This window comes from Heterodontus francisci, chromosome 7, assembly GCF_036365525.1.
Source record: "Heterodontus francisci isolate sHetFra1 chromosome 7, sHetFra1.hap1, whole genome shotgun sequence".
NCBI lineage: Eukaryota > Metazoa > Chordata > Chondrichthyes > Heterodontiformes > Heterodontidae > Heterodontus > Heterodontus francisci.
The window spans coordinates 30329226-30352448 of record NC_090377.1 but is presented as its reverse complement, the minus strand read 5'-3'; the positions used below and the strand labels follow the sequence as shown (position 1 = coordinate 30352448).

At 44.8% G+C, this 23223-nt stretch overlaps 1 long non-coding RNA gene across 1 annotated transcript in view; it reads right to left on the bottom strand.

Annotated features, from left to right (window-relative positions):
• Positions 1–671: 671 nt before the first annotated feature.
• The window catches only part of LOC137371915 (uncharacterized), a 45886-nt gene continuing 23334 nt past the window's right edge, over positions 672–23223 (bottom strand). Inside the window, exons 3-4 of the long non-coding RNA XR_010975307.1 lie at positions 17845–17918; positions 672–756 (exon numbers count right to left, since the gene is read on the bottom strand). This is a non-coding gene — a long non-coding RNA (uncharacterized lncRNA). The remainder of the gene's footprint in view (positions 757–17844; positions 17919–23223) is intronic.

Below are 23223 nucleotides of genomic sequence, written 5' to 3'. Positions count from 1 at the left end.
AGCTTCACTGTTGCTGTATGAAAAACCTGGTACTCCCTCCCTAACAACACAGTGGGAGTACACACAACACACAGATTGCAGTAGTTCAAGAAGGTTCAAGGACTAGCGAGCGCGAGAGAGCAAGCAAACCCAAGGAGAGAATAAAAAGGTTAATATCAGCTAACAGAAAGGAAGTTGGATAGCAAGCTGTTTGGTGGGAATAGGGTTGAGGGAGCAGGAGGCGTGTCTCCAGACAGGATGAGCTCAGAGAGGGCATGAGGGAAGATGGGAAAGAAACTAACGAAAGATGCTCGTTCAGAGCCATAACCAAACTAATAACCTAGTCTACATCAAGCGCAGCTTCCGACTCCATAATCCTCTCCATTAAGATTATCTTTGTAACAGATGCCCATTTAGTAATTCCACTGCTGACATATTCCCTCTACAGCCTGGAAAACAGAATATGTTTTTCCGCCATCAGTCCATCACAAGAAAAATGACAAAACTCAGAGCAAGCAAATTTAAATGCCGCTGAGGGCTAGAATGCTTTCTTCCGACAGCCAGTCAAGGTGACTCCTAACATTTCACTAACTTTCCCCACCCCCCTCCAACCCCAAAACCTGGCATAGCATTTTGCCTCATTAAGAATCCTGCAATACAGAGTAAGTTACACAGGAAGCTCATACCGTAGTCTTTCCTGCTCCCCGGGGACCAACAATTAGGACAGAGTTGCTCTCCCCATGAACAGCAGTTTGTTTTAGAAGATCCATCAAATTTCTGAAAAACAGCAAAGCAGCACATCAAATTTCAATGCATTAAGAAAATGCTGAAAGGATAAACTATTTTCAATTTGAATCACACGATATACTTGGTTTCTTTACCAGTGCAGATGTACTGCACAATTCCATTTTCTTATATGCAGCTGAATGCGGGTGGGTCAAAAATTGGTTAGGACGTAGCAGTCAGAGAGTAGGGATAAAGATAGTGTTCTCTGATTGGCAGGATCTGACAAATGATGTTCTACTAGGATCTGTACTAAGGAGTCAGCTTTTTCACCATACATATTAATAACTAAGATGAAAGGATAAAGTTGTATTTGCAGGTGGCACGAAATTAGAAGGCAGAGTAAGTTGTGTAGATGGAAGCAGGAAGATAAGGAGGAACAGAGACCAAGTGAGCTCCAATCTGAGCTCCAGGACATCATGCAGAAGTTCCTCAGGGTAGTGTCCCTGGCCCAACCATCTTCAGCTGTTTCATCGAAGACCTTCCTTCAATCATAAGGTCAGAAGTGGGGATCTTCGCCGATAATTGCACAATGTTCAGCACCATTCACGACTCCTCACAGATACTGAAGAAATGCAGCAAAACCTAGACAATATTCAGGCTTGGGCTGATAAGTGGCAAGTAACATTCACACCACACAAGTGCCAGGCAATGACCACCTCCAACAAGAGAGAATCTAACCATCTACCCTTGACATTCAATGGCATTATGATCGCCGGATCCCCCAGTATCAACATCCTGGGGGCTACTATTGACCAGAAACTGAACTGGAGTAGCCATATAAATACTGTGGCTATAAGAGCAGGTCAGAGGCTAAGAATCCTGCGCCGAGTAACTCACCTCCTGACTCCCCAAAGCCCATCCATCATCTGCAAGGCACAAGTCAGGAGTGTGATGGAATACTCTCCACTTGCCTGGATGGGTGCAGCTCCAAAAACACCCAAGAAGCTCGACACCATCCAGGACAAAGTAGCCAGCTTGATTGGCACCCCAACCACAAACATTCACTCACTTCGCTACTGACGCACAGTGTGTACCATCTACAAGATGCACTGCAGCAACAGACCAAGGCTCCTTAGACAGCACCTTCCAAACCTATGACCTCTACCACCTCGAAGGACAAAGGCAGCGGTTGCATGACAACACCCGTTCCTTCACTGTCACTGGGTCAAAATCCTGGAACTCCCTTCCTAACAGCACTGTGGGTGTACCGACCCCACATGGACTGCAGCGGTTCAAGAAGGTGGCTCACCACCACCTTCTCAAGGGCAATTAGGGATGGGCAATAAATGCTGTCCGAGCCAGCGATGCTCACATCCCATGAATGAATAAAAAAATGATGGAGCTCAATGGTGGAGAAGTGTGAGGTCATCCACTTTGGATCAGAGAAATCCTGCCCAACATTTTTTTTTTCCCCCAGACTTTCTCTTTGAGGATTTGACTCTATTAATTCCAACATATTCTCGCCATCACCGAAGACTGCCTATTTCTACCTCTGTGTAACATTTGCCCGATTGTGTCTCTGCCTCAGCTCAACTGCTGGAACCCTCATCCATACCTTTGTTACCGCTAGACTTGACTATTCCAATGCACAATTGGCCAGTTTCCCACATTCTACCCTGTGTAAGCCTGAGGCCATCCCAAACACCGCTCCCTGTGGCCTTCCTTGTGCCAAGTTCTGTTCAACCATCACCCCGTGCTTGTTGACCTACGGTTAAGCAAAGCCTCAGTTTTAAAATTCTCATCCTTGTCTTCGAATCCATTCATGACCTCACCCCTCCTTATCTCCAATTTCTTCCAGCCCCACAACCCTCAGATCTGCATTCATCTAATTCCGGCCTCTTGAGCATCCCCAATTTTCATTGCTTCACCATTGGTGGTTGAGCCTTCAGCTGCCTAGGCCCTAAGCTCTGGAATTCCCTCTCTTTCTCGCTTTTCTCCTATTAAGACACTTCTTAATACCTTTCTCCTCGATTAAGATTTTGGCCACTTGCCCAAATATCATCTTTTGTGGCTTGGTATAAAATTTTGTTTTATAATGCTCATGAAGAATCTTGGCTTGGTTTTATTAAGTGAAAAGGCACCATATAAGTTATTAGTGGCAGCTTGCATAAGAACATAGAAACAGTAGGTTGTTCTACCATTCAGTTAGATCACGGTTGAACTGCACCTCAATCCCATTCATCTGCCTTTGCTCCATATCCCTGGATACCTTTACGGAACAAAACTCAATTGAGCTCAGTCTTGAAAGCTCCAATTGTTCCAGCATCCAGAATATTTTCTGGTGGAGTGTTCCAGATTTCTTCTACTGTGTGTGAAGTACTTCCTGATTTCACTCTGGCATGACACGACACTAATTTTAATACTGCACCCTCTTATTTTGAATTCTGCCACCAGAGGAAGTAGTTTGTCTTCATCCACCCTCTCAAATCCTTTTATAACTTCAAGTCTTAAAGAATTTTCCTCCACACAAGATCAGATGGCAGGTTGTTCAACCTTACCCGTCTTAGAGCGAAGACCAAAGTACGGAAGGTCCTCATCAGGGAACTCCACTTTGCTGACGATGCTGCAGTAACATCCCACACAGAAAAGTGTCTGCAGAGACTCAGCGACAGGATTGCGGCTGCCTGGCCAAGAGAGTGTAGGAAAATGGCGCACTGACATGGAACACAAAAGTCCGAGTGTATCAAGCCTGTGTCCTCAGTACCTTGCTCTACGGCAGCGAGGCCTGGACAACGTATGTCAGCCAAGAGCGACGTCTCAATTCATTCCATTTTTGCTGCCTCCAGAGACTCCTTGGCATCAGGTGGCAGGACCGTATCTCCAACGCAGAAGTCCTCGAGGCGGCCAACATCCCCAGCATATAGACCCTACTGAGCCAGCGGCGCTGGAGATGGCTTTGCCATGTGAGCCGCATGGAAGATGGCAGGATCCCCAAAGATGCATTGTACAGCGAGCTCATCACTGGTATCAGACCCACCGGCCGTCCATGTCTTCGCTTTAAAGACGTTTGCAAACGCGACAGGAAGTCCTGTGACATTGATCACAAGTCGTGGGAATCAGTTGCCAGAGATCGCCAGATTTGGTGGACAGCCATAAAGGTGGGGCTAAAGAGTGGCGAGTCGAAGAGACTTAGCTGTTAGCAGGAAAAAAAGACAGAAGCGCAAGGAGAGAGCCAACTGTGTAACAGCCCCGACAACCAATTTTATCTGCAGTGCCTGTGGAAGAATCTGTCACGCTAGAATTGGCCTTTACAGCCACTCCAGGCGCTGCTTCACAAACCACTGACCACCTCCAAGTGCTTACACATTGTCTCTCGAGACAAGGAGGCCAAAGAGAGGAAGAAATCCTTTTATAATTTTAAACACCTTGATTGATGCAATCTTCTATATTTAAGAAAATAAAAGCCAGGTTTTTGCAACCTGTCCTCTAATTCTGAAGCTAAATGAATTAATTTTTCAGCGTAATCTATGCTGTACCTCCTCGAAGGTCAATATATCATGCTGAAATTAGTTGGCCAAAAGTGAACACTACTGCAGATGGAGTCTGACCAAGACTACAACAGAAGTTTCCCTTGTCAATTACATTAGCCTTTTTTGATTACTCTTTGTACCTGTACACTAGCTTTTCTGGTTTGTGTACATTGTCATGCTAGACCCCCACCTGCCAAGAATGAGGCACATTCATTTTGTCATGAACATTGATTTTTAAACTGTTGTTGCAGTGAGGAAATGACTTGGTAAACAGATCAGCCGTAGCTGGAAAAAAACATTTACATACTAACAGGCATTGAAGGTGAGGAAGTGCATTCCAGGGCCTAAGGATACAATCCACAAGGGATAGACCAGCTGGTCACATGACTCCCTGGCTGTTCCAGGGTTTTCTTTTGAACTGGCCACAGAGAGTTTGAAGGCAGAGTGTCTGTTTGCTCCTAGACTAAAGATCTCTCTCCTGTCTGCTCCCATCTCTTTCTCACATGCCTCTGAATCCACACATGAATCCCAAGAGAAAAAAGTCTCCTTCAACGAACAAGGTTTAAGAATAATACTGGGCCTCAACAAAAAGCAAGATCTACCTGTAATCAAGGACTCTATGGAGAGCTCAAAGAACCGCAACAACTCTTCAGATACTGCCTCAGACATTTCTACTTTATTTTTCTTCTGCTCTTTCCTGTCTCTATTTGCATGTGTGTATCACATATGCATGCTAGCGTGGGGGGAGTCGTGTATCCGTAGGCATTAAGCAAAATAGAGTTTAAGTTCAAGTTTAATAAATTTCAACTTTTCTTCTTTAAACCTAAGAAAACCTGTTTGTGCTGGTTTCTTTGCCTTATAATTGGCAAACGGTGAACAAGGATTCACCAAGGGGGAGCTAAAAACAGTGTGTTTAAAATTAAACCCTGTTACGGTAAGACCAGGTGAAGGCTGAAAGGGAACTCTAGACCTCTCGCACTGGTCGTGAAAACATGGACACAATTCTTATTGCTCCTCCACAGCTCCTGGTTTCACACACAAAAATAATCCTGGGGAGACTTATCCTCCAAAACCTCCTTCTCCCCAATCCCATGGCATGACAGAAACCATGATCTTGTCGTGAATGGAAACACAGGCAATAAACTGCTATCCATCAGTGCCAAAATTTTCTGGACTGCCAAAATTTGTAATCCAAGAAATGATGATATACCAAACTACATTCATGTCCACCCAAAGGGAGAACACTCAACAAGAAGCGGTTACTTACAACCTAGAGAAGGAAAAAAAAAACACCAATCTGATAGACATGTTGAAACAGATATTCTCACAGTTTTGCTACTTGAGATTGTAGTACAACAGTATATCTGCTTGTATTTGCAGAGAGTAAGTTTTATTGATTAAAAAGCATGTCAGTGCCTGAAATCCGAAATAACAGAAAATACAAGCAATATACAGCAGAGGCAAAAAAAAGTTAATATTCAAGCATTCAATATTCACTTCTTGACACCCTGCCTCCTGTCAGGACTCCATTCCATTCTCCCAGTTTCTCCATCTCCGATGCATCTGCTCTGATGATGCTACCTTCCACGACAGTGCTTCTGATATGTCTTCCTTTTTCCTCAACCGAGGATTCCCCCCCCACTGTGGTTGACAGGGCCCTCAACGGTGTCCGGCCCATTTCCTGCACCTCCACCCTCACCCCTTCCCCTCCCTCCCAGAACCGCGACAGGGTTCCCCTTGTCCTCACTTTTCACCCCATCAGCCTCCATATCCAAAGGATCATCCTCTGCCATTTCCACCACCTCCAGCGTGATGCCACGACCAAACGCATCTTCCCCTCCCTTCCCCTGTCAGCATTCCAAAGGGATCGTTCCCTCCGTGACACCCTGGTCCACTCCTCCGTTACCTCCACCACCTCGTCCCCTTCCCATGGCACCTTCCCCTGCAATCGCAGGAGGTGCAATACCTGCCCATTTACCTCCTCTCTCCTTTTTTTCTAAATTTTTTTGTGTTTATTTAATTTGTCATCTTAGTTTGTTCAGTTTGCTTACCCACTTTTTTTTTCATGTTTGTACTTGCGGCTGTTCAATTTTCGGTCTGTTAACATCCTATCTGTACTAATGCATTGTCTTTCAACACACCATTAACATATTGTTTGCCTTTGCTCCATGACCTTCTGGTCAGCTATTCTGTGACCTTGTCCTATTTACGCCTTCTCCTTTGTTATCACTTGCCCCACCCCCACTTTACTTACTTATAACCTTTTACATTTCTAATATTTGCCAGTTCTGAAGAAGGGTCACTGACCTGAAATGTTAACTCTGCTTCTCTCTCCACATATGCTGCCAGACCTGCTGAGTATTTCCAGCATTTCTTGTTTTTATTTCAATATTCTCTGGTATTCAGTTTGTATAAAGTCTTCCGTTTTTGTTCGCGTTAACTGCAATAATGGAATTGTTACTGGACTAGCAACCCAGAGCCCTGGTCTAATGCTCCAGAGACAAGAGTTCAAATTTCGGCATGGTAGCAAGGGAATTGAAATTCCATTAATTAAATAAATCTGGAATAAAGATAGTATTGGTGATGAAAAAACTACCAGATTGTCACAAGAATCCATTTGGCTTAGCTGTAGGAGACAGAGAGTGATGACAGACGGCTGTTTTAGCAACTGGAAGCCGGTGTCCAGTGGCATACCACAGGGATCTGTGCTGGGTCCCCTATTATTTGTCATTTATATAAACAACGTAGATGACTATGTGGGGGGTAGGATCAGTAAGTTCACAGATGACACAAAGATTGGCCGAGTGGTTAACAGTGAGGTTGAGTGTCTTGGGTGACAGGAAGATATAGACGGGATGGTCAAATGGGCAGAAAAGTGGCAGATGGAACTTAACCCTGATAAGTGTGAGGTGATACACTTTGGAAGGAATAATGTGACATGGAAGTATTCAATGAATGGCCTGACACGGGAAAGTTCCGAGGAACAAAGGGACCGTGGCGTGTTTGTCCATAGATCTCTGAAGGCAGAAGGGCAGGTTAATAGGGTGGTGAAAAAGGTATATGGGACACTTGCCTTTATCAATCAAGGCATTGATTACAAAAGCAGGGAGGTCATGTTGGATTTGTATAAAACTTTGGTAAGGCCACAGCTGGAGTACTGCGTGTAATTTTGGTCGCCACATTAAAGGAAGGATGTGATTGCACTGGAGGGGGTGTAGAGGCTATTCACCAGGATGGTGCCTGGGATGGAACATTTAAGCTATGAAGAGAGGTTGGATAGGCTTGGGTTGTTTTCGCTGGAGCAGAGAAGACTGAGATGTGACCTGATTGAGGTGTACAAGATTATGAGGGGCATGGAAAGGGTGGATAGGGAGCAGCTGTTCCCCTTAGTTGAAGGGTCAGTTACTAGGGGTCACAAGTTTAAGGTGAGGGGCAGGAAGTTTAAGGGGGATTTGAGGAAGAACTTTTTTTACCCAGAGGGTGGTGACAGTCTGGAATGCACTGCCTGGGAGGGTGGTAGAGACGGGTTGCCTCACATCCTTTAAAAAGTACCTGGATGAGCACTTGGCAAGTCATAACATTCAAGGCTATGGGCCAAGTGCTGGCAAATGGGATTAGGTAGACAGGTCAGGTGTCTTTAATGCATCGGTGCAGACTCGATGGGCCGAAGGGCCTCTTCTGTACTGTATTATTCTGTGATTCTGGTTCACTAATGTCCTTGAAAAGGAAAAGAGAGATATAGGCAGAAAAAGGGATGTGGTCCCACAGTCAGAATTCAGGGAGCTAGGCAGAAGATTAGCAAGCAGAACCTCAAAAATCTCTGGATTATTTCCAGTACCACATGCAAGTGAGTACAGAAACAGGAAGATAAAGCAGATGAATGTGTGGCTGGAAAGATGATGCAGGAGGGAGAGCTTTAGATTCTTGAGACACTGGGACCAGCTCTGGGGGAGATGGGACTTTACAGGCTGGACAGGGTGCACCTAAATAGAGCCGGGACTGAGTCCCTTGGGGGGCATTTTGCTCTTGCTACTGGGGAGGGTTTAAGCCAACTTGGCAGCTTTGGGAACCAAGAAATAATATCAGAGAGCAATACCAAGGTGCAGAGAATACTGGGAGAGATAGATAGTACTAGAATAAGGAATAGTAATTTCATAGGTGGGGTCAGAGTAAGGGAGAAATAAATAAAATTTAAATCAGGGTTACTGTGCATATGTGAATGTGCGAACTGTGATTAATAAGATTTGAGAGTGACAAGATCAGATTGCCATGTGGAAATATGATGTTTTGGCCTGACTCAAAGAAAGTCAGTTTAACTTCAGTGATGGGAAAACTTCTAGAAATTAGGATAAAATTAATAGTCACATGGACAAATGCAGGTTAATTAAAGAATGGAGTGTCTGTCAATGCAGCCAAGCGCAGATGTCATCACTGCAGACTGAACTGCGCACGTGCACTGAACGCATTCATCCTTGCGCACGCGCAAATTGCACCTGAGCTTTGCTAGCACTAATAGGTCATCACACAAAGGGATGTCAGCCTCAAGCGTGAGTTTTGGAAAGCAGCCTCCATCGTCACTTCTCTTCCCTGCTCCCTCCCGCGCCAGCCTGCTGGCTGCTCCATTTTGCCACTCCTGACTGGTCGCCACTCCATCCCGCGACTTACTTCCCGCCTCACCGCTAAGACTCCATGCCCCAGTCCCCCATCCTGCCACTTCTTTGGGCGGCGAGGTGAAGTGCAAGTGGCAGGAGGGAACGGTGACCAGTCGGGTGCAGCAGAGAATGGCAGGATGGAGCAGCAAGAAGTCGGGCGCGGATTTGGCGATCGCAGAAGGGTGCGGGGAACCGAAGCAATGATTGAGAAAGAGTACTTTGGGGGGTGGTAAGGCACGATCGTGGCCATTGAGGGGTAAGGGGGTTTGGGTTAATTTCTTTGTGTAACATCGAGCGGCACCATTTTTATTACTGGCGCTGCCAGAGATGTTGCACACAGTGTCATGTCTGTCGATGAGGATGCATTTGCGCAAGTGCCAGTACTGTGCCACCTAGTGGTTGCATTGGCAAACACAGCCATTAAAGAAAGGCAGCAGAGGCAAGTTGGTGGAATGGGGAGGTGGAGGAGACAGGTGGCAGATGAAATTCAATGCAGAGAAACGGGAAGTGATTTGTTTTAGTTGGAAGAATATGGAGGGACAACATAAAATGAGGAGCACAAGCAGAGTGACCCGGGTGTACATTTTTGGTGGCAGAACAAGTTGAGAGAGCAGTTTACAAGGCAGACAGTATCCTGGGCTTTATTAATAGGGACATAACGCACAAGAGCATCGAGGTTATGTTAAAGTTGGACAAGACACTAGCTCAGCCTCAGCTGAAGGAGTATTGTATCCAGTTCTGGGCGCTACACTTAAGGGGCCTGGACAATGTCGATAGAGGAAAACTGTTACTACTCATGAAAGGATTGAGAACAAGAGTGCACAGATTTAAAGTAATTGGTAAAAGAACAAAGAACAGTACAGCACAGGAACAGGCCATTTGGCCCTCCAAGCCTGCGCCGATCTTGATGCCTGCCGAAACTAACACCTTCTGCACTTCCGGGGCCCATATCCCTCTAATCCAATCCTATTCATATATTTGTCAAGATGTCTCTTAAACGTCGCTATCGTATCTGCTTCCACCAGCTCCCCTGGCAGCAGGTTTCAGGCACTCACCACCCTCTGTGTAAAAAAAAACGTGCCTCGCACATCCCCTCTAAACTTTGCCCCTCGCACCTTAAACCGAAGTCCCCTAGTAACTGACTCTTCCACCCTGGGAAAAAGCTTCTGACTATCCACTCTGTCCATGCCGCTTATAACTTTGTAAACCTCTATCATGTCGCCCCACCACCTCCGTCGTTCTAATGAAAACAATCCGAGTTTATCCAACCTCTCCTCATAGCTAATGCCCTCCAGACCAGGCAACATCCTGGTAAACCTCTTCTGTACCCTCTCCAAAGCCTCCACGTCCTTCTGGTAGTGTGGCGACCAGAATTGCACACAATATTCTAAGTGTGGCCTAACTAAGGTTGTGTACAGCTGCAACATGACTTGACAATTTTTATACTCTATGCCCCGACCGATGAAGGCAAGCATGCCGTATGCCTTCTTGACTACCTTATCCACCTGCGTTGCCACTTTCTGTGACCTGTACGCCCAGATCTCTCTGCCTGTCAATACTCCTAAGGGTTCTGCCATTTACTGTATACCTCCCACCTGCATTAGACCTTCCAAAATGCATTACCTCACATTTGTCCGGATTAAATTCCATCTGCCATTTCTCCGCCCAAGTCTGCAACCGATCTATATCCTGCTGTATCCTCTGACCATCCTTATCACGATCCGCAACTCCACCAACCTTTGTGTTGTCCGCAAACTTACCAATCAGACCAGCTACATTTTCCTCCAAATCATTTATATAATAATACAAACAGCAAAGGTCCCAGCACTGATCCCTGCGGAGCACCACTAGTCACATCCCTCCATTCAGAAAAACACCCATCCACTGATACCCTCTGTCTATGACCGAGCCAGTTCTGTATCCATCTTGCCAGCTCACCTCTGATCCCGTGTGACTTCATCTTTTGTACCAGTCTGCCATGCGGGACCTTGTCAAAGGCTTTACTAAAGTCCATATTGATAACATCTACTGCCCTTCCTTCATCAATCATCTTCATTACTTCCTCAAAAAACTCAATCAAGTTAGTAAGACATGGCATCCCCTTCACAAAACCATGCTGTCTCTCGCCAATATGTTTGTTTGTTTCCAAATGGGAGTAAATCCTGTCCCGAAGAATCCTCTCTAATAGTTTCCCTACCGCTGACGTAAGGCTCACCGGCTTATAATTTCCTTGATTATCCTTGACACCCTTCTTAAACAAAGGAACAACATTGGCTATTCTCCAGTCCTCTGGGACCTCACCTGTAGCCAATGAGGATGCAAAGATTTCTGTCAAGGCCCCAGCAATTTCTTCCCTTGCCTCCCTCAGTATTCTAGGGTAGATCCCATCAGGCCCTGGCGATTTATCTACCTTAATGCTTTGCAAGACACCCAACACCTCCTCCTTTTTGATAATGAGATGACTGAGGCTGTCTGCACTCCCTTCCCTCGGCTCATCATCCACCAAGTCCTTCTCCTTGGTGAATACTGATGCAAAGTACTCATTTAGCACCTCACCCATTTCCTCTGGCTCCACGCATAGATTCCCATCTCTGTCCTTGAGTGGGCCAACCCTTTCCCTGGTTACCCTCTTGCTCTTTATATATGTTTAGATAGAGGATCTGGATCGGCGCAGGCTTGGAGGGCCGAAGGGCCTGTTCCTGTGCTGTAATTTTCTTTGTTTGTATAAAAAGCCTTGGGATTTTCCTTAATCCTGTTTGCCAATGACTTTTCATGACCCCTTTTAGCCCTAACTCCTTGCTTAAGTTCCTTACAAGAAACAAAAGCGACAGGAGGAAAAAAACTTTCATGCAGTGAGCTGTTAAGATCTGAACTGCCTGAGAGTGTAATGGAGGCAGGTTCAATCGAGGTATTCAAAACGGAATGAAACGGTTATTTGAAAAGGAAGAATGTGCAGAGTTGTGGGGGAATGGCACAAGTGAACTGCTCATTCAGAGAGCCGGTGCAGACACGATGGGCCAAATGGCCTCCTTCTGCAAAAAGCAAGGAAGTTATGCTGAACCTTTGGAAAACTCTGGTTAGGCCACAACTAGAGTGTAATATTGTGTCCAGTTCTGGTCACCACGCTTTACAAGGATCGGGAGGGTCCTTGAGAGGGTACAGAGGAGATTTACCAGAATGGTTCCGGGGGATTTTAGCCGCAAAGCTAGGTTGGAGCTGTTCTTCTGGAGCAAAAGGAGATTAAGGGGAGATTTGATACAGGTGTACAAGATTATGACAGACTTAGATAAGTTAGACAAAGAAAATCTGTTCCCATTAGCTGGACAACAAGGACTAGGGGACAGAGAGTTGAGGTTTTGGGCAAAAGGAGATGCAGGAGCCAGGAAATTTATTTATTTATAGATACAGCACTGAAACAGGCCCTTCAGCCCACCGAGTCTGTGCCGACCAACCACCCATTTATACTAATCCTACATTAATCCCATTACCCTCTCACATCTCCACCTTCCCTCAATTCCCCTACCACCTACGTATACAAGGGGCAATTTATAATGGCCAATTTACCTATCAACCTGCAGGTCTTTGGCTGTGGGAGGAAACCGGAGCACCCGGTGAAAACCCACGTGGTCACAGGGAGAACTTGCAAACTCCACACATGCAGTACCCAGAATCGAACCCGGGTCACTGGAGCTGTGAGGCAGCGGTGCTAACCACTGCGCCGCCCTAATGAGAGGAGGATTTTTTTTTTTTTTTTAAATGTGGTAAGTGGTAATGACCTGGAATGCATTGCTTATGAGGGTAGTGGAAGCAGGGACGATCAATGCTTTCAAAAGGAAATTGAATAGGCACGTGAAGGAAATAAACTTGCAGGGCTACAGGGATAGAGGAGCAAATGGGGTGAACTGGATTGCTCTAGGGAGAGATGGCATAGACTCAATGGCCTCCTTCTGTGCTGTAAAATGACAACTCACAGAAGGGAGGATCTGCTACAACTGCATAAGAGTTAGGCCACAGCTAGAATACTGTGCACAGTTCCAGTCACCGTATTACAGGAAGGATGCAATTGTACTTGAAAGGGTACAGAGGAGATTTAGGAGGATGTTACCAGGAATGGAGAATTTTAGCTCTGAACAAAGATTGGAAACATGAATTGTTGAGGCTGAGGGGAGATTTAATTGAAGTGTACAAAATTGTGAGGGGCCTAGATAGACTGGGTAGGAAGGACCTATTTCTATTAGCACAGAGGTCAAAAACTGGGGGCATAGTGTAATTGTGGAAGGATTAAAGGGGAGGCAAGGAGAAATTGTTCACGAGAGTCGTGGGGGGGGGTGGGGAGTGGTGGCGGGGGTCAGCCACACTGCCTGTAAAGGATGGCAGAAGCAGAAACCCCCATTGCATTTGAAAAACACTTGGCTGTGCACTTGAAATGCTTGAAAAACTTGAAAAAAGGACTATGGATCAAGAGCTGAAAAGTAGCATTAGGCTGCATTGTTCATTTTGGCTGGCTTGGACATGATAGGCTGAATGACCTTCCTTTGTGCCATAATTTCTCTATTTCCATGTTTCCATCACCTAGAGTGGCTTAGTAGCACTACTACTGACCAAGCCCTAAAGGACATGGCTGCTAAACAGGGCCTACAGCAGATAGCGAGAGAATAAGGGAACAAAATCTGCTTCACCTTGTCCTCAATTTACCTGTCACAAATGCATCTGACAATGACAATACTGATAGAAGTGACGACCACACAATCCTGAGGAGATGAAATTCCATCTTCACACTGAACATACCCTCTATTCTGTTATGTGGCACTCTCACTGTGCTAAATGGGATAGATTCAGACCAGATCCAGCAGCTCAAAACTGGCCATTAGCAGCAGAATTATATTCCACCACAAACTATAACCTCATGGCCAAGAATATTCTTCACTCTACCATGACCATCAAACCAGGGGACCAATGCTGGTTCAGTGAGGAGTCTAGGAGAGCATGCCAGGAGCAGCTCTCGGCATACATAAAAATGAGGTACTAACCCAGTGAAGCTACAACACAGGATTACATGCTGCTAAACAGCAGATGCAGTATGCTATTGACAGACAAGTGATCCCACCACTAACAGATCAAAGTTCCAGTCTTGCCACACCAGTTGTGAAGGTTGGTGGATACTTCTCCACAAACATCCCATTCTCAACATGGGAGAGCCCAGCACCCGATTGCAAAAGACAAGGCTGAAGCATTTGCAATCATCTTCACCAGAAATGCCAAGTGGATTGATCTCTTCCTGGAGGTCCCCAGCATCACACGTGCCAATCTTCAGCCAATTTGATTCACTACATACGCTGAACGCACTGAATATGGCAAAAGGCAATGAGCCCCAACAACAGCGGGCTGTAATACTGATGACTAGCCACACTTGGTGCCAAGGTGTTCCAGTATTCCTACAATACTGGCATCTACATGACAAAATGGAAATTTGCCCAGGTATGCCTTGTCTGTAAAAAAGGGAGGACACACCCAATCGGGCCATTATCACATTATCAGCTGCTTTAAATCATCAGCAAATCAATAGGAGTCGTCAACAGTGCTTTCAAGCAGCACCTACTCACTCACTGCTGCTCAGTTTGGGTTCTGCCAGGGCCACTTGCACCTTATTGCAGCCTTAATCCAAATATGGACAAAAGAGCTGAATTCCAGCAGTGGGGTGATAGTGACAATCCATGATATCAAGTCTTTGAGTGTGCATTAAAGGAACCAGAGTAAAATAACAGTCAATGGGAATCAGGGATATGACCCTCACGCATATCAACATTATGAACTAAAAACCAAAAACTGATGCTTTCCTATAAAAGGAAATGGAGTTGAAAGGTCAGGCAACCTTTTCTTTCCTGCCAACACACATAGAACTGCAAGAACCCCGAGCTAATTTTCATGTCTGGACAAGTCTTGGCAAAATTAAAATGCAAATGACTCTTCAAGTGGTAATGGCTGCATTTCTCCAACAAATATTTAAAAAAAAACTGGGTTCACAATACCATTGCAGACTCTTCAATTCTAAAGTTGAAATACAGAAAATGGGTGCAAAAAGCTCTATTTTATCAAGATGCTATGTGCATGAGTGTTACCTGGTCTGCATTGTCTGACAATGGCCTAACCATCAGGAACTATATATGAGCACAACAGAAAAAGATGCTCTCGTCACAGAAACTAGGTTTCTGATAAGGGGTTTTAATAAGGCATATTCTAGGCAGACAGAAGAGAAAAAAAAAACCTATGCCAGAGAAAAGAAGAGATCCTGCTTCAGATCACCAACTTTAAGCTACATGTCAGCAGAGACCAGAGTTGGCCTTGAACTCTCCACCTGAGCAACCATACCAAGGTTTCGCCATTGAACCTTGACGTAAGTATAACATGACATGTCTGCTACTGCGAACAAAAAACAACCAATCCATCCTCTAAAATTGTCAAAAACTTTTTTTCAGTGAACAAAAAAAAGGATTACAGGCCTGCATTGTTTCAAGTCTTCACCCTGGGGAAAAGAAAGTGTAAGAGAACTGTTGAAATCATAAGACCTAAATGCATGCTACCTTTATAATCACAATATTTTCACGTGGGTGCATGACAATAAACATTTTGGTTTTCTCAAATTTAAAAAAAAAGCATTTGCCTGTTCCTGACAAGTAAGGAGGACTCAGGAGTTACAACACTTTTTTTTTTAAACAAACACGGACAGTCGAGAGGTGAAAAAGGGGGAGCCACGTCCATCATCACCCACCTGTTCATAACCGGGAGAAAACACTTCATTGGCTGGAGTCATATCCAGCATAAAAGGAAGATGATTGTGGTTGTTGGAAGTTAATGATCAGTCCCAGGACATCACTGCAGGTGCCCCTCAGGGCAGTGTTCTTGGCCCAACCATCTTCAGCTACTTTCAGTGGCCTTCCCTCCATCAGGTCAGAAGTGGGAATGTTCACGATTTCTACAGTGTTCAGTTCCATTCACAGCTCCTCACATAATGAAATACTTGATATGCCTGCATGCAGCAACACCTGGGACAGCATTCAGGCTTGGGCTGAAAAGTGGCAAGTAACGTTCACTTATCTCCAACAAAAGGGAGAATCTATCCACCTCCTCTTGACATTCAATTGCATTACCATCATTGAATCCCCTGCATCAACATCTTGGAGGTCACCATTGACCAGAAACTTAACTGGAGTAGCCATACGAATACCATGGCTACAAGAACAGGTCAGAGGCTGGGAATTCTGCGATGAATAACTTGCCACCTATTTCCCCAAAGTCTGTCCACCATCTACAAGGCACAAGTCAAGAGTATGATAGAATACTCTCCACTTGCCTGGATGAGTGCAGCTCCAACAACACTCAAGAAGCTCAACACCATCCAGGATAAAAAGGAGCCCACCCCCATCCACCACCTCAAACATTCACTCCCTCCACCAGTGTGTACCATCTATAAAGGTGCATTTGTTATGACCTCAGGAGATGGTTAACATGAAAAAAAAAAGATATGAATCTCCATGCCGATTTCAAGAAATACATGAAAAGATTTCACGTTTTAAGATTTTTTATAACGACTAAACTAAAAGAAAATCCCCATTAACTGAACAGTATTTGTTAGTAGCTGACATCCCAAATTACAAAGAAATTGTATTTTCTTTACTTATTAAAATACTTAAAAACTTCCCACCACACATTAGACAGTCCTTTTTGATGGCAAAAGCCTTTACAGTTAAAATTCCCAACTCCTTCCAGTTGCAATGGGTTGGATCTCCCAGACCTTTTCAAACACTAATGTCCTCTTTGCTCACTTCTCCAAGCACTTCGGATCTAGACATCCGTGAATAAGGCATTTCCTGGCGATCTTGCTGGTCTTCTACTTTTCTACAAGCTTCAGCTTTCAAAACAGGTTCAAGTCTTAGCAACCTTTCTCTGTCTCAGGTTTCCGAGAACAGGTGTTTCCCCCTCTCTCTCCAACCTGCAACTGCTGGTTTCTTCTTACAGACTGCTGTGAGCTTGCAACTGCTGAGTTCCCTTTACAGCCTGGCTGCCTTCAGCAAGTCTGTTAATTTTTAATCTGGGCTCAAAAGTCAATAGCTTATTGTACTGTTTCAATATGCAAAGTCTAGAAGTCTGGTTTCAGAGAGCCACTTGGGCCATCCATTGTTCCCAAGTGCCAACAGCTGCCTGGTATGTCTTCATCTTCTGAATTACTGACACATTGTTTTATAACCTGAAAATCTGTGAGGGCGAACACCACTGTTCTTCAGGCGTTAGCCTTACAATCTATTTTACAAAAAGAAGTCTTTGATTTGTGCACTCTGTTGTCCTGATAATTAAGGCTTCTATCTCGTCCCTTCATAGAGTGGTGGTGAAGTCACCTGACTTTCCAGACTCCAGCTTGAACTTTAAAAAAAATTTTCAAAACATAATCGTGTTACAAGGTTCAGCGTTCATAACACTGCAGCAACTTGTCAAGCCTCTTCTGACAGCTTCTTCCAAAATCTGAATTGCTACCACCTGGAAGCAGCAGCACAGCAGGCACACAAAAAAAAACAGAAAATGCTGGAAATACCTCAGCATGTCTGGCAGCATCTGTGTTGAGAAGCAGAGTTAACGTTTCAGGTCAATGACCTTTCGTCATAGGAACACCATCTGCAAGTTCCCCTCCAAACTACATACTATCCTGACTTGGAAATATGATCACCATTCCTTCACTGTCACTGGGTCAAAATCCTGGAACTCCCCACCTACCTAACACTGCAAGTGTACCTAAACCACACAGACTGAAGTGGTTCAATGTGGCAACACATCATCACCTTCTCAAAATGAATAAATGTTGGCCTTGCCAGAGATATCCACATCCCATGAACAAATTAAAAAATACCTCACATGCATTAGTGCAGCACCATGCAATGCTGCTAATTCAGGCAAGTATCACTTACTTGTACTGAGCTTCTATTCCAAATGGTTTATTAGGGAGACGGTGGCAGAATCGCGCTCTCAATATCATGTGAACCTATCAATCCAATGAGAAACATGGTAAAATCATGCTCTGTATAACAAGCATTGCATAAACTTACAAATTTTCTCAGAAGCAAAAACTCATTTTTTCTTTCATTGCAAGTTGTGACCAATACTTATTGGGAAGCAGAAAGCTTTAAAATCAAAAGCTCCTCATTACTCAGCAGATAACAAGAATTCCAAGCGCAAAAAAAATTTCTAGCTGAAAAAAAAAGTTATGACAAAAAGGATGCATAACAATGGAAACAAAAATGTTTGAGGCAAGAACAGAAATGGAGAACCACTAATGCTGGAAATTTCGAGGTTAAAAAGGACAGTCTTACTAAACAGTTTACTTCAGGTTCAGACAGCATTCAAGAAAATTTCTCAATTTTAGTTGCAAACAAAAAGGATGGAGATCAATGTAAATAACTAATCGTGTCATTTGTAAATTGTGTCTTGCAAATTTGTGGATATTTCGTAGCAACACTATTAACCTTGTTATTACAGCAAAATGCAAGTACCTGGAGAGTCAAATTCATTGCAAAATTCACAAGAAAAAAAAACGTAGAATGGGGAAGGGAACTCTATGATGAAGAAAAGGTAGAGAACAGGCCTGAAAATAAATACATGCAAAAAAGGAAGCAGAGAATTATGTAGAAACCCATGCAAGAAGGTATCAGCAGGCAAGAGTTGTCCTGTGTGCACAAGACACTTATCCACTCAGACTACCAGTGGTAAACTCACATGCATAATACTTACTAATGCTAGTTTTCAAAATCAGTTCAACATTAACAGATTTCAAAATAATAACAGGCAGTTAAAAATTAACTTTACATATTTTGTTTTAAAAAGTTGAATTTATTTTTAGAACATTTGACAAAACCTATCAGTAATAAAGGTACAAGGTCTGCAACACCCTTTCAGCTTTCACAACTTGACCATGATTATGAAAGGTTCAAAGAGACAATTTTGTTACAGGTATACAAAGCCATCTGGAACATTGTGTACATTTCTGGGTCATTGCACTTTAGAAAAGATATATTGGCCTTGGAATGAGCGGAGCAAAGATTCACCAGAATGTCACCAGGGCTCCAAGGGTTAAATTATGAGAACAGACTACATAAACTAGGCTTGTATTCCCCAGAATATACAAGGTTGAGGGTGACTTGATAGGTTTTTTTTAAAAAAAGGATTTTGAAAGGAATTGATAGGGGAAAGAAAAACTTCTCCATTGGTGGGAGAGTCTCGGACAAGAGAACAAAATTAAAAGATCAGAACCAGGCCATTCAGGAGAGAAGTTAGGAAACACTTCTTCACACAAAGGGTAGTAGAAGTATGGAACTCTCTCCCACAAAAAAGCAGTAAATGTTAGCTCAATCAATCATTTCAAATTGGAGATCAATACATTTTTGATCACCAAGAATACTGAGCAATAAAAGCAGCCAACACAAGTGGATGGAGTGAGGGTGAGTTACCTCGGAGAACACGGAGGCAACAGAGCTGCAAGAGAATGCACCGGAGAGGGAGTGGATATGAACAGAGCGGGGCTCAGGGCCAACAGTTTATGTGGGAAAGCGGGGAGGTGCACTGCTACAGCTTCCACAGAACACTGGTTTCAAAAAAAGCGTGACATCACAGGAAAGTCTAAGCTGATTGGCTGGCTAGTATCGCTGCTTAGGGACGAAGGCTAAACAACTGGGAGGTTTTTTTTGCAGGAAGTGTTGTTAGCTGCAGCTTTGGGTTTCAGAACTTGAGCAGCAATTGGCGTCACTGCAATGCATCCGTGAGGTTGAGAGCTCCATGAATAGCACATTTATTGAGGTGGTCACCTTACAGCTTAAGGGTACACAGGGAGACAGGGAATGGGTGACCACCAGTCAAAAAGAAGGAGGCAGGTACTGCAGGAGTCCCCCGGAGTGCATCCCCATTCTCCATCCAGTATTCACTTCTGAATACTGTTAAGAGTGGTGGTTCATTTGAGGGGTGCAGCCAGAGCCAAGTCCATGGCACCACATGTGGCTCAGCTGTATGAGGGGCGCGGCAGGGGGGGTGGAGGGTACTAGGAAGACTGGTAGAGCAATGGTGATAAGGATTCTATAGTTGGGAGAGCAGATAAGTGTTTTGCAGCCACAGGCATGAATCCAGGACGGTATGTTGCCTCCCCGATGCCAGGGTCATGGATGTCACTGAGGAGATGCAGAACATTCTGGAGGGGGAGGGTTGGTATTGGTACCAATCACATGAATTTAATGAGTTTGGAAAGACATTAAAAGGCAGGACCTTAAAAAAGGTAGTAATCTCTGGATTACTCCCAGTGCCACATGACAGCGAGCATAGAAACAGAACAGATGAATGTGTGGCTGGACAGATGGGGCAGGATAGAGGGCTCTGGATTTCTGGAGCATTGGGACCAGTTCTGGGGGAGGTGGGATCTGTATAAGCTAGACGGTTTGCACCTCAACCAGATCGGGACAAATATCCTCACGGGGAGGTTTGCTAGTGTTGTTGGGCAGGGTTTAAAGTAGTTTGACAGGAGGATGGGGCAAAATCAGAAATGGAAGGCAGAGGAAACAAAGGTTAGAAAAGAAAGAGTTTGGCAGTGCTCAACAGAATGGCAAATAAACCAGATGAGCTGAGGGCACAGAAACGTGGCAGTATGATATCATAGCTAATACAGAAACACAGCTGAAAGAGGGACAGGAATGTCGGGGACTTTAGAACAAAGAACAAAGAACAGTACAGCACAGGAACAGGCCATTTGGCCCTCCAAGCCTGCGCCGATCTTGATGCCTGCCTAAACTAAAACCTTCTGCACTTCTGGGGACCATATCCCTCTATTCCAATCCTATTCATGGATTTGTCAAGATGCCTCTTAAGCGTCGCTATCGTATCTGCTTCCACCACCTCCCCCGGCAGCAGGTTCCAGGCACTCACCACCCTCTGTGTAAAGAACTTGCCTCGCACATCCCCTCTAAACTTTGCCCCTCGCACCTTAAACCGAAGTCCCCTAGTAACTGACTCTCCCACCCTGGGAAAAAGCTTCTGACTATCCACTCTGTCCATGCCGCTTATAACTTTGTAAACCTCTATCATGTCGCCCCTCCACCTCCGTCGTTCCAGTGAAAACAATCAGAGTTCATCCAACCTCTCCTCATAGCTAATGCCTTCCAGACCAGACAACATCCTGGTAAACCTCCTCTGTACCCCCTCCAAAGCCTCCACCTCCTTCTGGTCGTGTGGCAACCACAATTGCATGCAATATTCTAAGTGTGGCCGAACTAAGGTTCTGTACAGCTGCAGCATGACTTGCCAATTTTTATACTCTATGCCCCGACCGATGAAGGCAAGCATGCTGTATGCCTTCTTGACTACCTTATCCACCTGCGTTGCCACTTTCTGTGACCTGTGGACCTGTACGCCCAGATCTCTCTGCCTGTCAATACTCCTAAGGGTTCTGCCATTTACTGTATACTTCCCACCTGTACTAGATCTTCCAAAATGCATTACCTCACATTTGTCCGGATTAAACTCCATCTGCCATTTCTCCGCCCAAGTCTCCAACCGATCTATATCCTGCTGTATCTCCTGACAATCCTCATCACTATCCGCAACTCCACCAACCTATGTGTCGTCCGCAAATTTACCAATCAGACCAGCTACATTTTCCTCCAAATCATTTATATATAATACAAACAGCAAAGGTCCCAGCACCGATCCCTGCGGAACACCACTAGTCACAGCCCTCCATTTAGAAAAGCACCCTTCCACTGCTACCCTCTGTCTTCTATGACAGAGCCAGTTCTGTATCCATCTTGCCAGCTCACCTCTGATCCCATGTGACTTCACCTTTTGTACCAGTCTGCCATGAGGGACCTTGTCAAAGGCTTTACTGAAGTCCATGTAGACAACATCCACTGCCCTTCCTTCATCAATCATCTTTGTCACTTCCTCAAAAAACTCAATCAAGTTAGTGAGACACAACCTCCCCTTCACAAAACCATGCTGCCTCTCGCCACTAAGTTCATTTGTTTCCAAATGGGAGTAAATCCTGTCCCAAAGAATCCTCTCTAATAATTTCCCTCCCACTGACGTAAGGCTCACCAACCTATAATTTCCTGGATTATCCTTGCTACCCTTCTTAAACAAAGGAACAACATTGGCTATTCTCCAGCCCTCTGGGACCTCACCTGTAGCCAATGAGGATACACAGATTTCTGTCAACGCCCCAGCAATTTATTCCCTTGCCTCCCTCAGTATTCTGGGGTAGATCCCATCAGGCCCTGGGGACTTATCTACCTCAATGCTTTGCAAGACACCCAACACCTCCCCCTTTTTGATATCGACATGACCCAGAATATCTACACTCCCTTCCCTAGACTCATCATCCACCAAGTCCTTCTCTTTGGTGAATACTGATGCAAAGTACTCATTTAGTACCTCGCCCATTTCCTCTGGCTCCATACATAGATTCCCATCTCTGTCCTTGAGTGGGCCAACCCTTTCCCTGGTTACCCTCTTGCTCTTTATATACGTATAAAAAGCCTTGGGACTCTCCTTAATCCTGTTTGCCAATGACTTTTCATGACCCCTTTTGGCCCTCCTGACTCCTTGCTTAAGTTCCTTCCTACTTTCTTTATATTCCTCAAGGGCTTCATCTGTTCCCAGCCTTCTAGCCCTTACGAATGCTTCCTTTTTCTTTTTGACTAGGCTCACAATATCTCTCGTTATCCAAGGTTCCCGAAACTTGCCAAACTTATCCTTCTTCCTCACAGGAACATGCTGGTCCTGGATTCTAATCAACTGACGTTTGAAAGACTCCCACATGTCAGATGTTGATTTATCCTCAAACAGCTGCCCCCTATCTAAATTCTACAGTTCCTGCCTAATATTGTTATAATTAGCCTTCCCCCAATTTAGCACCTTCACCAGAGGACTACTCTTATCCTTATGATTGTAGTGGGTAGTGTTTGGAGTAGAACAAGGCCCCGAGCGTAATAAGTATTTTTTAATTAAAGGGAGTAACTAAATAATCTAAAGGTAAGTCACGGCAAGAGAGCTCGCACCAGTGATATGCTCCTCCTGCGCTATGTGGGAAATCAGGGACGCTTCCAGTGTCCCTGATGGCCAGGTGTGCAGGAAGTGTATCCATCTGCAGCTACTGGCTACCCGCATTGCAGAACTGGAGCTGCGGGTGGATTCACTGTAGAGCATTGGCGATGCTGAGATCGTTGTGGATAGCACGTTTAGTGAGATGGTCACACCGCAGACAAATGCTACAAAGGCAGAAAAGGAATGAATGACCACCAGGCAGATTAGAG